Here is a 17,346-nt window from a genome sequence, read left to right as displayed (position 1 = left end):
ATTAATATTTATTTTATTTGTTATAATATGAATATTATAATTATTATTATTAATTAATATTATAGAAATATTGTTATTTCTAAAACAATAAAATAAATTATTATTTATTTAATATTAATATTATTAATATATTATTATTATTACTTTATTATTATTATTATTATTTATATTTAATATATATATTATTATTTAATTTAAATTATTAATATTATATAATTATTAAGAATTATATATATATATATATATATATATATATAATAAATTTTTTTTTAAAAAACAAAACCCTAACCGCGCGCCGCCTACCCCCCCCCCCCCCCCCCGATTTTTCGTCTTCTCCTTCTTCCTCCCCGACGCCGCCTCCGTTTTCCTCTTTTCGGCCTCCGTTTTTCTCTTTCTCTTCCGTCTCCGTCTTTCTCTTCATCTCCGTCTCCGTCCTCTGCCCTATCTCCATCTCCGTCGGTGTGCGTAGCCTCGCCAGACGTTCGCCGCGGCCTCCATCCATCTCCGTTCGCTTCCAACCGCCGGCAGCCGATAACTCCCTCTCTCTCTCCGTTTCTGCCACCACCGTCAACCTCTCCGTCATCAGCTCGTGTTTCCGACGCCGACACGCCGTCGTTCGCCGGAAGGAAGAAGCCCCAGAACCGTGCTGCCATTTTTCGTCCAACCCGACCCGGTTCCAAGCCGTACCCGAGCCGCCATCCTTGTCCGAGCCGAGCCCCAAGCCGAGCGAGCCGCGAGCCGAGCCGCGAGCCGAGCAAGCCGAGTCGAGCCGAGAACCAAGTCGAGCCGAGCCGAGCCGAGCCGAGCCAAGCCGAGCCGAGCCGAGCCGAGCCGAGAACCAAGCCGAGTTAAGCCGAGCCGAGCCGAGCCGAGTCCAAGCCGAGCCGAGCCGAGCCACCTAAGCCTTCCTTCCTCCACTTCGGTTCACGGTGAGTCTTCGGTAAGGATTGTTTTGATGAATTCCCTAATGTTACCTCGTCCGATTCGAGTTTGAATGTTGGATTAAGATATGGCCCTACTTTTCTCCCTTGAAGGTAGTACAGAGTTGACGCTTAAGTTCTCGGGTTCCGCGGCAGACCTGGTTGGAGATAGTTTCCTTTCCTTGGGTAAGTCAACGGATGACCTTTTAAAACAACTGCTAGTAAAGTCATCAACTAAAACTTTCGTGTTTCGTTAGGTGGATCTGTCGAGCGTGGATTTCGGTCGAGGGGCATAACCGAGTATCAGGTAAGGGTTTTCCTACTACCGGACCCCGAGTCCAGGCTGAAAGCGTAGTAATCCACAGGGGATTACACGTTAGTGACTGTACTGAATATCTGTATGCGTGTTGACTGTTAAGTACTGATATTATATTTTGTCTGATGTAAATATACTGTGACTGCTATTTGTGGATTGAGATTTTATGTTGCTGGACCTTAAAATTACGGTTCAGTATGTAGTAAAACACTGGTCTGGATGTGGTTCATGGAGTTTGGACGGGGAAGGACAGTGAGTCCGGTTTTGGGCTGGTTAGTCGATTGGAGCTAGGGTTTTCCCCTAATGGTGTGCGAGTTGGTAATGCATATAGTAACTGAGGGTGTAGATGTTTAAACCTATACTATCTGACTGACAAAGCCGATGGCGGGACTGTGATATGAATGTCGTTGGGATGTGACTGATGTAGACAGTTTAGTTTGGACTGAGGGGTAACGGTTAGCTTCATCTATGGGGTAGTGTGCCTTACGGATATGTGCATCCTTCGGGAGCACTAGACTGATATGTGCATCCTTCGGGGGCACTAGACTGATATGTGCATCCTTCGGGAGCACTAGACTGATATGTGCATCCTTCGGGAGCACTAGACTGATATGTGCATCCTTCGGGAGCACTAGACTGATATGTGCATCCTTCGGGAGCACTAGACTGATATGTGCATCCTTCGGGAGCACTAGACTGCTATGTAGGGCACCCCCGAATAGGAAGTTAACTGTTGTCTCCTAACGGGCCCAGTAGTGGGTCCCTTACTGGGTATGTTATACTCACCCTTTCTCTTCTTTAACTTTTCAGGTAGGGGTACAGCGAGGGGCAGACCGACGAGAGGCAGGAAGGGTGCGTGAAGGCCATATGGACGCGTCTGGTTTTCTTTTCGCTTCCGCTATGTATTTTGTCAGAATATTTTGACTGTGATTTTTGGACTGGTGACTGGACATTTTATTTTGTGACTTTTTGAGTTATTTAAAATAGGGCCCGAAACTGTCTTTTGTAAGGTTTATAATGTTTTAATGAATCGTATCTGGTCCGTTTTAATTTTATGTTGAATGGTCGAGTTTTGGTATTTGGTAGTGACCTCAGCTTAGTCCGGAAAAGTTGGGTCGTTACACAATGCATGCATGTTTTTTCAATCAATAATCTGGAGTTGGAAACCAGGTCGAATTTTGACCTTGAGGTTAAAAGTATATATATATCTTAATTACTAAACTATACAACTCTAGTAAATGTTGAATATGTACGTGGATCTTTTATTTTCATCTATAACAATGAATAGCTATGAAAAAAGAATATGAAAATTTCATTCTTCCTATAATGTGTTGGATAAATTATGATGATAATGATGATGAGATGAATTATTAATCCCCTTGAAAAGATAACGATGGATCAAAAACCATACTAATGCATATGATTTGAGTAATTTGATTAGTAAAAAAAGACCATAGTTATAATTTGAATAAAACTTTACAATAACATACTTTCTCAATAGTAGAAATTAGAATGTAGCAATGTAATATCCACAAAAAACATAGTTCATCGAGGGGGTGGCATAGGACTTTGTATGACATTATGTCAAATTGTAGATTGCTGTGTATTATATGCATCTATTTTAGCATTAGGAAGGTGATCAAAGTCTCAACTGCAGAGATGAGAGGATGATCATGGGGTGTTGGAGTGCCTTGAATTTGTTAATATGGCACTACATGAGCAACCTAGTACAGGAATTTGCATATTTAGTTATTTACGATTTTAACCCTATGGTTTAAAGAAGTGCATATATAAACTCTAATCTACTAGCGTTGTATTGTATTATGAAAACATTCTCTCTAATAATATTAATTTGTTCTCCCTCTACCAGTGGATGTAGCTAATACACTATTAGTGAATCGCGTATCTTTATATGTTGATCTGTACTTTCTTCTATTACTTAATTGTCGATTTCGTAACAATGAGTATATATGAAAGGACAACTATCTCGAATGATACGAGAGATACTTTGGATGAAAACTATAAGTAAAACGATGAAAGTTTATACTTGTAATAATTGTTGAAGAAAGAAGTGGAAAGTCTCAAAAGATGCAATCATGGTTGTATGATCTAACTGTGGTTGAGCATTTTAACATAAATTTAATGTGTTTTTAGAAATTAAAGTCATTTGCATTTCAACAAAACTATTTTCAAAAAAATACAAATGGTGGGTTCATTTTCTCAAGAGTGTTTTCATACCCAAGTTTCTTGATTTGACTATATGCTCAAAGTATTTATATTAATGTTAGATTACTACATAAGACAATTATTAAATGATAAACTAATAACTTGAATTTTATGCTTATAAAACACTTTCACTAGCCAGCATGTTTTTTTAGTATGATTGGTTGAGTTAGTTATTAAAGTTAGTGTCGAATATGATCAATGAGTTGGTGATCGGAGTTGGTCACTATAGGTGATCACTAAAGTTAGTTGTTACTGGAGGTAGTAGTACTTGAGCGGAGATAAACGTCGGAGGAGGTCGCAGTAGAGGATTGTTGGAGGTGGTTGACATCGAAGTAGACTATTGTTGGGGTCAATTGCCAGAGGTGGGTCATCAAACCATGTAGTTGAAATGTGGCAATAATAGTCATGAACAATAGTTACTTCAGAAGTTAGATATTAGAGGTGGTTCAAAACATGTAACCGGCGATATTATCACTAGAGTTTGTATTTGATGGGGGCAACAATTAGATTCATCAATGGAGTTTTTCAATAAATATAAAAACTTTAATTTCGGTTGAGTTGAGTTATTTAACTTTTTGTGAAGTATGCGAGTCAAACACTAAGCAAATTAAAAAACTCAAAATAATATTTTAATTTGATTTGAGAATTTTGAATAAATTACGTTTTTATTGTTGGAATAAATGGTTATTTTTCGTGTTTCTTCATGAACGGATGTATCATGAATGGATGCATCACTTCATGAAAACCGATAACTATTTGTGTTTCTTCATGAATGGATGCATCATGAGTGGATGCAACGTTTCATGAAAAGTGTTATAGAAAAAAGGACATGACTTTTCAAATGGCTACAAATAAGTCTATAAATAGGTCATTTTTCTATTTGGTTGAAGAAGAGGAAAATTTTCATTATCATTTGTCTTCTTCCAAAAACTATTTTCTATCCATTATCCACAATTTTCACGTTCGGTAGATCCACAAAGTTTTGTTCGCTGATTTTCTAGACGGAGTGCTACTCTTAGAAGAAAGGTAATATGTTATATCCTGGGAGACAATTACTCTAAAAACTCAAGCACTAGGTTGAGTAAATTTGTCTTAAGAAGACAACGTGAGTTCGTTGGACTCAGACTTATATACATATATGTTTTCCTGTTTTGTTGTATTGATAATTTTCATAACAATCTTAAGACAAATTTTAGTATATCTTCTTTAGTTCGAATTTCAAACAAAACAAGTATTTGTTTTTTAATTTTCTTCACAGTGGTCTTATATATGTTGATAATGGTTCAATCACAATGACTTTCTTCATAATTCGTAATTTTTTTCTATTAGGAATTCTTCTAATTTTTTTTATTCATAGTTAATTTACATCCTTCACATAGCAAAACACTTCTGTATTTTTTCTAAGAATACATCCCTTCTGTATTATTTTCTTTTGTTTAGATTTTGTTTAATTTTTACTTTGTTAAATATCTTAGTTTGTTTAATACATAAATATATATAATTAGTTTATTATATATATATATATATATTGTTTAGATTTGTTTCTTTTTAAATTCAAAAATCACAGTAGTATATTAACTTAAATGCTTTTAATATGTTTCCTTTTTAATTCAAATATCACATTAGCATATTAACTTGAGTAATTTTTATTTTTTTTTCTTTGCATTAGTTTGTATGTGAGAGATTTGCTTTAATTACTTGTTTAAAATTTTCTTGTTTTGAAGATATGACTTCAACAAACTTTAATTCAGTTCCTGTAACTGATGTTGATCATAGGGAGAAACCTGAAAATTAAACGTTGGCAACAAAAATTGTTGTTCTATCTCACCACTTTAAATTTGGCAAAGTTTCTCATAGGGGATGCTCTCATTTTACCTTAGGGAGAAACTGACAAAGAAAAGCAACTTGCAGTTGATGCATGGAAACATGCAGAATATCTTTGCAAAAATTACATTCTGAATGGATTGGACAACACGCTGTACAATGTGTATAGTAGTGTTGATTCAGCAAAAAAATCTCTGAAAATTTTGGTGGTGTTGATTTCAAACGTTGGCAACAAAAAATGTTGTTCTATCTCACCACTTTAAATTTGGCAAAGTTTCTCACAGAGGATGCTCCCAGTTTACCTTAGGGAGAAACTGACAAAGAAAAGCAACTTGCAGTTGATGCATGGAAACATGCAGAATATCTTTGCAAAAATTACATTCTGAATGGATTGGACAACACGCTGTACAATGTGTATAGTAGTGTTGATTTAGCAAAAAAATCTCTGGACTTCATTAGAGAAGAAGTACAAAACTGAAGTTGCTGGTGCAAAGAAATTTATCGTTGGAAAATTTATGGACTATAAAATGGTGGACTCCAAAACTGTAATCAGTCAGGTTTAGGAAATCCAGGTAATCCTACATGATATACATGCCGAGAATATGACTTTGAGTGAGTCTTTTCAGGTAGCATCAATAATTGAAAAATTGCCACCCTCATGAAAGGACTTCAAAAATTATCTCAAGCATAAATGCAAAAAAGATAAAGCTTGAGGAACTTGTAGTTCGACTTGGGATTGAAGAGAATAATAGAAAGATAGAAAAGTGTACTATAGATAGTACAATAGATCCCAAGGCCAACATTGTGGAAAATAGACCACAAAGTAACAAGAAAAGAAAATTTTCTGGTGAAGGTTCAAATAAAAAACCACGATTCACGAAAAAGTTCAATGGTAAGTGCTTCAACTGCAACAAAATGGGACATCAATTTAAGGATTGTCGTAAGCCAAAGAACTTTCAGAAAAAACATGCTCAAGCTCATATCACAGAAGTTGATGAAGTATCAGATGATGTTGCAGATATTGACCTTTGTGCAGATATTGACCTTTGTGCAGTCATTTCATAGTGCAACATGGTGGGCAATTTCAAGGAATGGTGAGTAGACACTAGTGCTACTCGTCATATTTGTGCCAACAAGAATATGTTTACTTCATATGTGTCAGTCTCTAATGGTTCAATTATTTATGGGCAACTCCTCTACGTCAAAGGTCAAGGGACAAGGAAAAGTAATTCTTAAGATAACCTCTGGGAAGGAACTCACTCTCAACAATATGCTTCATGTTCCTGACATCCGCAAGAACTTAGTTGCTGGTTCATTACTTAGTAAGAATGGCTTTAAGTTGGTCTTTGTATCTGATATATTTGTACTTTCCAAGAATGAGGTGTACATTAGAAAAGGTTATCTGAGTGATGACCTGTTTAAATTAAATGGACTCACAGTTGTACCTAAAAGTATTAATAATAATAAAGTATCAACTTTTGCTTATATTGTTGAGTCATTTGTTTGACATGGTAGACTAGGACATGTCAACTTCAATTCTTTTCGTAGGCTGATTAATATGAACTTGATTCCAAAATTCACTTTTGATGCAAATCATAGATGTGAAGTATGTGTGGAATAAAAAATGACTAAAGCACCTTTTCATTCCACTGAGAGAATGACCAAACCTTTAGAGTTAATTCACAGTGATATTTGTGACTTGAAATTTGTGTAAACTAGAGGTGAGAAAAAGTATTTTATTACTTTTATAGATGATTGCACAAGATATTATTATGTTTATCTGCTGAAAAGCAAAGATGAGACAGTTGAAGTGTTTAAGCTTTATAATAAGAGGTTGAAAATCAACTTAGCACAAAAATTAAGGCAATAAGAAGTGATCGATGTGGTGAATATGGTCCTCCTTTTGAATAATTTTGTTCAGAACATGACATTATTCACCAAACTACTATTCCCTACTCACCTCAATCCAATGGAATTACTGAACGAAAAAACCGAACACTTCAGGAAATGAGAACGCAATGCTTATAAGTTCAGGTTTACCTCAAAATTTGTGGGGAGAAGCTTTGTTGACAGTGAATTACTTATTAAACAGGATACTTCATAAGAAGTCACAAAATATTCCTTATGAAAAATGGAAAGGAAGAAAACCTTCATACAAATTCTTAAAAGTGTGGGGGTGCCTAGCAAAGGTTGCAGTGCCTAAACCCAAAATGGTTAAAATAGGACCAAAAACTATTGATTGCATATTTATTGGTTATGCTAGCAACAATTGTGCATATCAATTCCTAGTTCATCAATTACATATCTCAGAGATACATGTTAATACTATCATGGAATCAAGGAATGAAACATTCTTTGAGAATATTTTTCCACACAAAATGTCTTGTGAAGGAAGGTTACAAAAACGTTCTTTTGATGCTATAACGAGTGAATCTCAAAATAGATCAAACGATGAGTTAAACAAGGATGAGGAACTTAGACAAAGTAAAAGGATGAGGATTTCAAAATCATTTGGGCCGGATTTTTTAATATATTTGTTAGAAAACGAACCTCAAACATTTAAAGAGGTCATGTCCTCTCCCGAAGCTCCATATTGGAAAGAGGTTGTGACTAGTGAAATTGAGTCCATTATGCATAATGACCATACTTGGGAGCTAGTTGATCTTCCATTAGGAAGTAAACCACTTGGTTGCAAATGGATTTTCAAACGAAAGATAAAGACCGATGGGTCAATAGATAAATATAAGGCAAGACTTGTTGCCAAAGGTTATAGGCAACAAGAAGGACTAGATTATTTTAATACATAATCACCAGTTACTAGAATTACTTCCATTCGCATGCTCATAGCAATATCATCTTTGCATGGATTTGAGATACATCAGATGGATGTCAAAACAACATTTTTAAATGGTGAGTTAGATGAAGAGATCTACATGTAATAGCCTGAAGGGTTTGTTTTCCCCGGTCAAGAAAAGAAATTTGCAAATTAATTAGGTCTCTTTATGGACTAAAACAAGCACTAAAACAATGGCATGAAAAATTTGACAGTGTAATGATGGCTAATGAATTTAAAATCAATGAATGTGACAAATGTGTATATGTCAAAAGCAATCAGAATGACCATGTCATTGTGTGCCTGTATGTTGATGATATGCTAATTATAGGTAGCAATATCAACATTATTAAGACTACCAAATAAATGTTGGCCAATAAATTTGAGATGAAAGACATGGGTGTCACAGATGTTATTCTAGGTATTAAAATTTCTAGAACCCCACAAGGGTTAATGCTGTCTCAATCACATTATGTTACAATATTGAAGAAATATAAAAAACATGACATTGTGATTGCAAAGACCCCAATTGATGCTAGTCTCCATTTAGGTAAAAGTAATGGAGATAGTATAGCACAATTAGAATACTCTCGCATCATTGGTAGTTTAATGTACATTACGAGTTGTACACGTCCTGATATAGCGTATGCTGTAAGCAAGTTAAGTCGCTATACAAGTAATCCAGGTCAAGATCATTCAAAAGCTATCTTGAGAATTTTAGGATGCTTAAAGCATACTAAAAATTATGGATTACACTATACTCGCTATCTTGCTGTACTTGAAGGTTATAGTGATGCCAACTGGATATCAAGCACTAAAGACTCCCAATCCACAAGTGGTTACATTTTTACCCTTGGTGGTGGGGCTGTATCTTGGAAATCTTCCAAACAAACATGTATAGCATGATCTACAATGGAATTTGAATTTATAGCTCTAGACAAGGCTGGGGAAGAAGCAGAATGGCTTCGTAATTTTTTAGAAGATATTCCCAATTGATCTAAACCGGTGCCTGCAATATGTATACATAATGATAGCCAGGAAGCTATTGGAAGGACACGAAATATTATGTATAATGGTAAGTCTCGACATATACGACGAAGACATAATACAATAAGGCAACTACTCTCTAGTGGAATTATTACAATTGACTTTGTGAGGTTAAAGGATAATATTGCAGATCCACTTACTAAAGGCCTAACTAGGGAGTTGGTTGAAAGTTCATAAAAAAAATGGGATCAAAGCCTATAATATGAAGTTACCTAAAGAGGCAACCTAACCTAATTGACTGGAGATCCCAAGATCTAGGTTCAATGGGAAAACCGATCTCTAGATAACATAATGAGCACTGCATTAATATCTTTCACCCATTCTACGAATGATGAAATAGTGCTAGTATGAGTTTAGGGTAAGCATCGTGCTTTTAATGATTTCTGTGAGTGATAATTAATAATAATAATAAAGCATATACGATGTTCTGTATAGGAATCACCCATGTGAGTGTGAAGGGGCCGCTTCTATGAGAATTTTAAGGTGAATTCTCTAAAACACTCATGAGACCAGGCGGTGTTCGAGGCCAAAATGAACACAATCATGAGAACAAACTTTGTTATAATGAGAAGTTGTGTGATATCTATTGTTTTAGTTTATTCTAGAATGGTTGACAGTTCAAGGCATCATGTCCACTGATTAACCAAGTAAACTCGATTGATGCTCACTAGGGAAAGTTCAAAGTTTATACTACTTATCCTCATGCAAGTTCTCCATTAGAAAATACCGAACGCTTATTTTCTTCTATTTTTCAACTTACCATTTATAGGGGGATTGTTGGAATAAATGGTTATTGTTCGTGTTTCTTCATGAACGGATGTATCATGAATGGATGCATCATGAGTGGATGCAACGCTTCATGAAAAGTGTTATAGAAAAAAGGACACAACTTTTCGAATGGCCACGAATAAGTCTATAAAGAGGTTCTTTTTCTATTTGGTTGAAGAAGAGAAAAATTCTCATTATCATTTGTCTTCTTCCAAAAACTATTTTCTCTCCATTATCCACAATTTTCACGTTCGGTAGATCTACAAAATTTTGTTCGCTGATCTTTTAGACGGGGTGCTACTCTTAGAAGAAAGGTAATATGTTATATCCTGGGAGACAATTACTCTAAAAACTCAAGTACTATGGTGAGTAAATTTGTCTTAAGGAGACAACGTGAATTCGTTAGACTCAGATCTATATACATATATATTTTCTTGTTTTGTTGTATTGATAATTTTCATAACATTTATTAGTCTTACAAATAAAAAACGTGTATCAAATTTCTCTAAATTTCAAAATAAGCATTAAATTGTTTTTGTTTTTCTTCGAATGTGTAGTCGTTACCAAAGTTTGAATACAACCAGATATATCAAAATATAAAGGTTTGTCTCTTAAGAGTAAACTCTTTTGGTCCTCTCCTCTAGTTGTTGAATCTGATTGAACCGATAAGAATCTTATGATCAGTGCAATAAACTTGGCCGGGAATCGTAAGATAATTGGAAGGTTGTGGATTTTGTAGAGTAGATTATATTGTTTCTTACAAGGGCGATGCGACGTTGTTTGGTGCCCGTGGTTGGCAAATGGCATCACCCACTGTCACCCTCTACCACACAGGACGTTTGAGTTTTGGGATTTTGTGTGTAATAATAAATTAGGATATAGTGGGCATTACTGATTCACGTGAAGCACTTTCCCATTCTTTTTTATTATTTTGGTTCTTTAATCATTTTGTATTTTCCTATTTAATTCATGAATTAATTGGTCCAAAACAGTGATGAAAAAAAAGTGATATGATAAGATTGGAAAAAAGGGGTATTTCTTTCTGGCCTTTTGGCAGTCTTTTCTAGCCTTTTTCACTTTTGGAGTGAACCATAACTTTTTTTCATGACTTTTCTGACAATTTCTTTTTTTTTTTTTTTTTATGATTTTAAAAAAATAAACTTAACCCAAGCACTTTTAAAGAAGTATAGATAATATTTAAATGGTAGGAAATTCATTTGATTGAAAATATTTATAAAATATAGCAAAATTTTAGATTCTATCGATAATTAGATTCTATCGATAATAGACGTTAATAGAACTTTATCTTTTTTTTTTTTCTTTTTTTATTTATTTATATTTAAAAATACTCCTAAATTTTAGTTTGGTGTGTTTGTTTTTAAACTTTAGGAAGTGTATAATTGATTCTTGAAATTTGGATTTTGTGTCTAATTAATTTGTGAGTTTTTTTTTCTAAGAACCTACTAAACGTGAAATTGAAAGTTAAATGGTCAATGTAACTATAATCGAACTCTTTTATATCTCTAATCGAGGTTATTATCTCTATGCACCTTTTAACTTCAAATAAACATCTTTAAGAGAAAATTAAGTAAAATATAAAGTAAAATAATCTTGGAATCCCTTACCATGTTAATTAAAATAACACGTGTAAAGAAAGGATAAAATCTAAAATATCTACACTTTAAAGGTCAAACCTATACACAATTGTTTTTACATGAATGAACATTTAAGCAGTGAATAATAATTAAACATATCCCATTATAGATGAGACATATTCAAACTAATTGATGTACCCGAAAGAACACAGACTAGTGTGTGTACAATTACTGGTAAGAGAGTAATTACCACTGAATTAATTTTCCATGCAAGATGCAACAAAGGGAATCTCACAACATATAAAATCATATCACAATAATTCATGAAAATCATAGCATGTTCGTAAAAATCTCTTCAACCATGAAATTCATTATCTTGTTATCTTTTTTAAGTCTTTTATGTTATCAAATCACTAAAAAATTTGATTTTTCTTTTAATTTAATTATATTTATTATTTTTTAAAGCCAGTGTATTATTTATCCTTCACTTTAGCAATTTAATTAATCCTCTTATACTTATAATATATTCCATTGTTAAATGACTTTTGAACTTAGCTACGAATGTAATCAATATTGAATAATCCTTTACATTTTAAAAAATATATTAAGGATACAACAAACCGATTTGGAATAGATAATCAAATCTCTAAAATCTTGATAACTATTTTGGGTGGTTTACAATATTCTTATTGTTTAACCAATGGTCTTTAGTTTCATGTACAAAGAAAAAGAAATGAATAAATAACAGAGCCAAACCTACTATGTGCATCTATATCATAAACATAGCAATAATAATAATAATAATGATATTAAATATTTGTGGTTTGATGAAAAAGTAGAGAAGTTAGAAGATCCACGTCCTATTGAATGAAGGCATGGGTTACACACAAAGTTGAGTTATTGAAGATGGACAGTGAGTAGTCTCATCCCCACTCCAAAAAGCTATGGTTAGGGTGGGGTACATTCCTCTTTTCTTATATTATATTTTCCCATGTGGTCATATTATTATTTTATTTTACTTTTATCCCACAAATTTTCAATAACTATTTCTTTAATGCAGTGATAGTTATAGCTACGTTGTCGAATTTAATGATTGTGCTGTTTGGTTTTAACACTTTTAGATATTTAATTTTAAAAGTTGAAGGATGTAATTGTAATTATGTATTATAATACTTAGAAGGTGATGTGTACTTTTTACGATATGTTCTAATAGCCTTAAATAAAAGTCTATCACTGATAAATGAAGATAAAAGCAGTATAAAAACACTTATATAAATCTATCATTGACAGGGTCAAATAGAAGTCTGTAGGTAATGTTTTTGTACATGTGAAAATTTCTCCTATTTATATCAGTTAAAGTAGATTTAGATAATTATATACCATCTCAAATTGTTTAAACAATTATTTACCGATGCATCATGTAAATCAATGATTTATTCTAATATATCAATATATCAAGCCAGTTGATCATGATCATCAATAACAGTAGTGCTAAATTATTAAAGTCGATTAATTAGTCACATATTTAGATTTATATTTGGCCTTTGATTAAGTAATTATCAATGTTGTTGTTTAGTTGATCACAATGGGTCATTTAGTGCCACAAAATTGGGATGATAATTTATATAGATAACTTTTCTTTTGATATATTTCTTTGAAAAGAACCATTTATGAATTATTTCTTTTGTCTTCATGTTGGATTAAACTGTAGTAATTAAATAATTGTAACTTATTTACTTTTTCTAATTTAATAAATTTGGAATAGAATTTTGAATGGGTATTTCCAAAGATATCAACTTATTTGTTTTCTTAAATATCAACTTATTTACAATATACAAATACGGCAAAAAGATTAAGAATAATTTTTTGGTGTTGTCCCATTTTGTCATTTTTCTTTATTAAAAAATATTTTAGAATATTTTAATTAACAATTTCAAACCTTTAATTTTAGGAAAATATTACTAACATAGAGTTATTATATCATTTTTCTATATTTAAAAATATTTTAAAATATTTTGTTATTTAAAATAATTAATAATTTTGAATATTTAATTTTACGAAAATACTAAGTCTCAACACAGTTAAACTATCAAAGCGAGCTTAATTAGCTTAATGTTATTGACATCAATTTTATCTATAGAAGTCGGATGCTCAATCCTCCCATCGATAATATGTATGGCATTTTATTTATTTATTTAACTTTGTTTGAGGTTGAATTTAATCCCTTTATGTTAGTCAAAGTTTTGCTTTTGCAAGTAAGAGAGGGAAAGTTGTCCCCTGAAGGGGAGATTTTCAATATCCTTATTGTAAAGACTGAATAATCCTTTTCAAAAAATGGATAACTCTATTGGATATTTACAGTTGAAGTAAAGTGAACAATTGAAGGTCAAAAACTTCAAATTAGTTGATATTTATTCATGGATACACATTGCCATATTTTATAAATATTTTTATTCATTTTGATATATTAAAAATGTTCCTTATTGTTATTTTAAAAAGAAATATTTTGAGTTTAATTTTTTATTCCATTAAAATATTTTGTTTGTAACCACGAGTCTATCAAATGAATGACTCAAATTTTAGGGAAAATTTGAATTTAACCTACTTTATAAAATTGAAGTTTCTTTATTTTTTTATGTTACCGTCCTATTTTGGCAAAATTACCAAAACAAAACCTTACATATGTAAGTTAGGTAACATAATGATAAACCAAAAGCTTTTATAGCTCAAATAAGTAGATTTTATTAAGATTCAAATGAATGTAACACTTTAACAATCTAAAAGACACTCTCCATAGATCTAATACTCTTTTAGTTTTTAGAATAAATTAAAAATAATCAGGCTCCCCTTAAATTTGTATTTGAATCGAACGAAGATGGTTAAGCTCACTTAAAGAAGTAATTGAACCTATATGAATTTACTAAGTCTTCTTCAAATTTCTTACCATGGATACACTTTGAGTTATTTATGAATATATCAAAAAGTCTTCGTATAATATATAAAAAGGCAATAACTTACCCTTCACGAAATTGTAGCTTGAGAAATGTCTTCGAAAAATACCTTGAAGAGTGACAATCTTCCTTTTTTATAATAAGGAAGAACTTCAAAACGAACAAGGAAAATATCTTATAAAGATAATTCAATTGAATCGAAGCAAGTTACCGATGGTTGAAAACCTTTAAAAGATAAAAGAATCTTCAAAAAAAAAAAATTATCCTATAAGAACTAATAAAATTCTAAATAATTTTTTATTTTTTGAAATAAAAAGAAACTGAATACATAATTGTAAAAAACTTAACAAAAATAAAGTTGCATTTTAATTTTTCGTATATTTGACCTAAAGAGAAAGAAAATCATATGTCAATAATTACTACTAACTTTAGGGCTCAAAATTCTTAAATTAAAAAAAGAAAAGTGGGGGAAAAGAAAGTAATAAATAATAATTAGAGTACGGAGCAAAAAGAGATATTTTCCTTTTCCCACGTGAGAAACCAATATAAATGTGATAATATAAAAACAATAAAGGTACCACCCTCCTTTTATTTTTCAATCAAATCAAAAAAACGCGTTTTCTTTTTTTCATTTCAAATGTTTTCAAATTTTAATACTTGAAAAATAAAATATTTAACAAAATATTTATATTCTATAAAAAAAATTTAAGTGTAAAATGTTTGTCCTTTTAGTCGTTTTATTCTATGAAGTATAGTTTGATAAATTCATAGGATAGTTTGATAAATTTTTTTATTTTCGAAAAAATCACAAATTTTAATATTCCCTCGTTTTAAAAAAGAAACTTGTTTTAGCAATTCTTTAGGGAAAAAAAAAAGAAAAACTAAACTAATTCTATGTCAGTAACAAATTTTGGATATTATTTTAATTTTATGTATTGGCCAAGAAAAAAAATGGATCCTATTTGATTACTCTCTGTGTTTTTGACTTGCATTCTCAGATATTTACACATCATGTAGGGCCAAATAAAAACTCAAAAACTAAGGATCAACAGAATAAATATTTTTTCTATGATCTAATTTGTGAAAAATTATAAATTCATATCAAAATTATTTTTCTAAAAGATATGTTATTTAATTTTCATTTTAAAATACTAGTAAATAAATCATAAATTGTTATTTTGATATAGGAAGAAATGTTAAGATTCTTAGGCTTGTTCCATTTAGAACTAAAAACTTCTTTTAAAAAGCATTTTGTTTTAACAATTTACTAACATATATCTTGGAACTTGCTAACATTTTGGGTGTATGATGGAGTATGAAATTTAATTTGTAGGACCACTGTCATAAATACTTCTTTGATTTGATACATCAATCCATGATATATCCTTTTTCTTTCATGGGTCTTTTGTAGCTAAATATTTCTTTTAGGGCATTAAATGAATAAAAGTAGTATGAAAAGTTATTTATACTTATGTAATACCAAAAAATTGATATCTACGATGAATTTTCAAAGCTTGCTGAAAGGAATCGAACAATCATCTTGCCCTACAAAGAATTCAAGACTTCGTATATTAGTATATCTTCAATGTCACAACTCCCTCTTGGGTTATACAAAAAAATGTATGGTTGGATTTATTTCATAGTAATCTAAACATATGTAAAAGTAAAACAATTAGGCATAATCTTTGCCATCATATTAATGTTGACCTTGATCTTAAGTTATATAGCTGCTTCGGTTCGTATGGGTTTGTCTACATGACTAATCCTATATGAATCGATCATCATGAAATCTACATAATTGGTCCTTTTTTTAACTTTCATGGTTGACCCTAGTTGACTTTTATGTTTTTGGCGGTTGAACTAATCTCTTTGTTATGTACGTTTTTTTGACAAAAAAAAAAAATATTTAGTTTCTTTTTTATATAAAGGAAAATATCTTTCAAGTTTTTAGGGATATTTATTGTCCCTTAGTTGGAAGACACTTCCTCTCACATGAATATTTTTTTAGAAAATATATTTTTTTCCGAGGAAAACAATGCCGTTAGTGAATAATAGAACACTCGAGGGTGGACCTAAAGCCGAACAGGATGCAAATATTATTAAATATGAAGAGGGAACACAAGGGGCAAGAGAGAAGCCCAAAATCTTTAACTACATAATGCAGCGAAATTAAGGGCTATGGTGCTAGAAGTATAGTTCTAGAAGAGAGTGTGACGAATGCACCATATGCCTATGAAATTATAAGAATCTTCCCAAAGATTTTTTAAGGTTTTGGGTTCGTGATTGCTTGTAAATATTTTGATGTTTCTTTCAATCCATATGCACCAAAGAATTGCAACAATTGCATTGAAGATGATTGTGCTTCACTTGTTGGTAGAATTCAATCGGCTTAGAGAAATGCAGAGAGATATCAAACTATCTTTAGGAATTTGATGGTTAATTTTTTGATGAAGAGTGTTCTAGAGATAGATGACTGATCTACGATGATGGAAGAGGTGATCGCTGCTTTAATTGCAACTGTTACACAAAACACACTAATTTGGATTAAGATAGGAGCTCGACAGTCTGCGTTGTAAGACTTCCATGGTGTTTATGCCCTTATTAATCATCAACCAGATGAAAATTTTGTATTTTTTTGGGATAAAAGACTTCTAAATGTTGAGAAATGAGTATGAATCAGATGCAGTGCTGTTTGGAGGAGAAGAATTAAAAATTTCTTTTTTGATCGAGGCTATAAAGAACATCATGTTGCTTTCAAGCTTCCAAGTTGGCTTGCTTAAACCTTTATCATCTCGAGGGATTGGCAAATTGTTTGTAATTTGATTCCATAAGGTAAGTTCTCTATCATTCATGATTCTTCTTGGAT

The sequence above is a fragment of the Cucumis melo genome, chromosome 2, assembly GCF_025177605.1.
Source record: "Cucumis melo cultivar AY chromosome 2, USDA_Cmelo_AY_1.0, whole genome shotgun sequence".
Taxonomy (NCBI): Eukaryota; Viridiplantae; Streptophyta; class Magnoliopsida; order Cucurbitales; family Cucurbitaceae; genus Cucumis; species Cucumis melo.
This window is presented reverse-complemented; position numbering follows the sequence as displayed.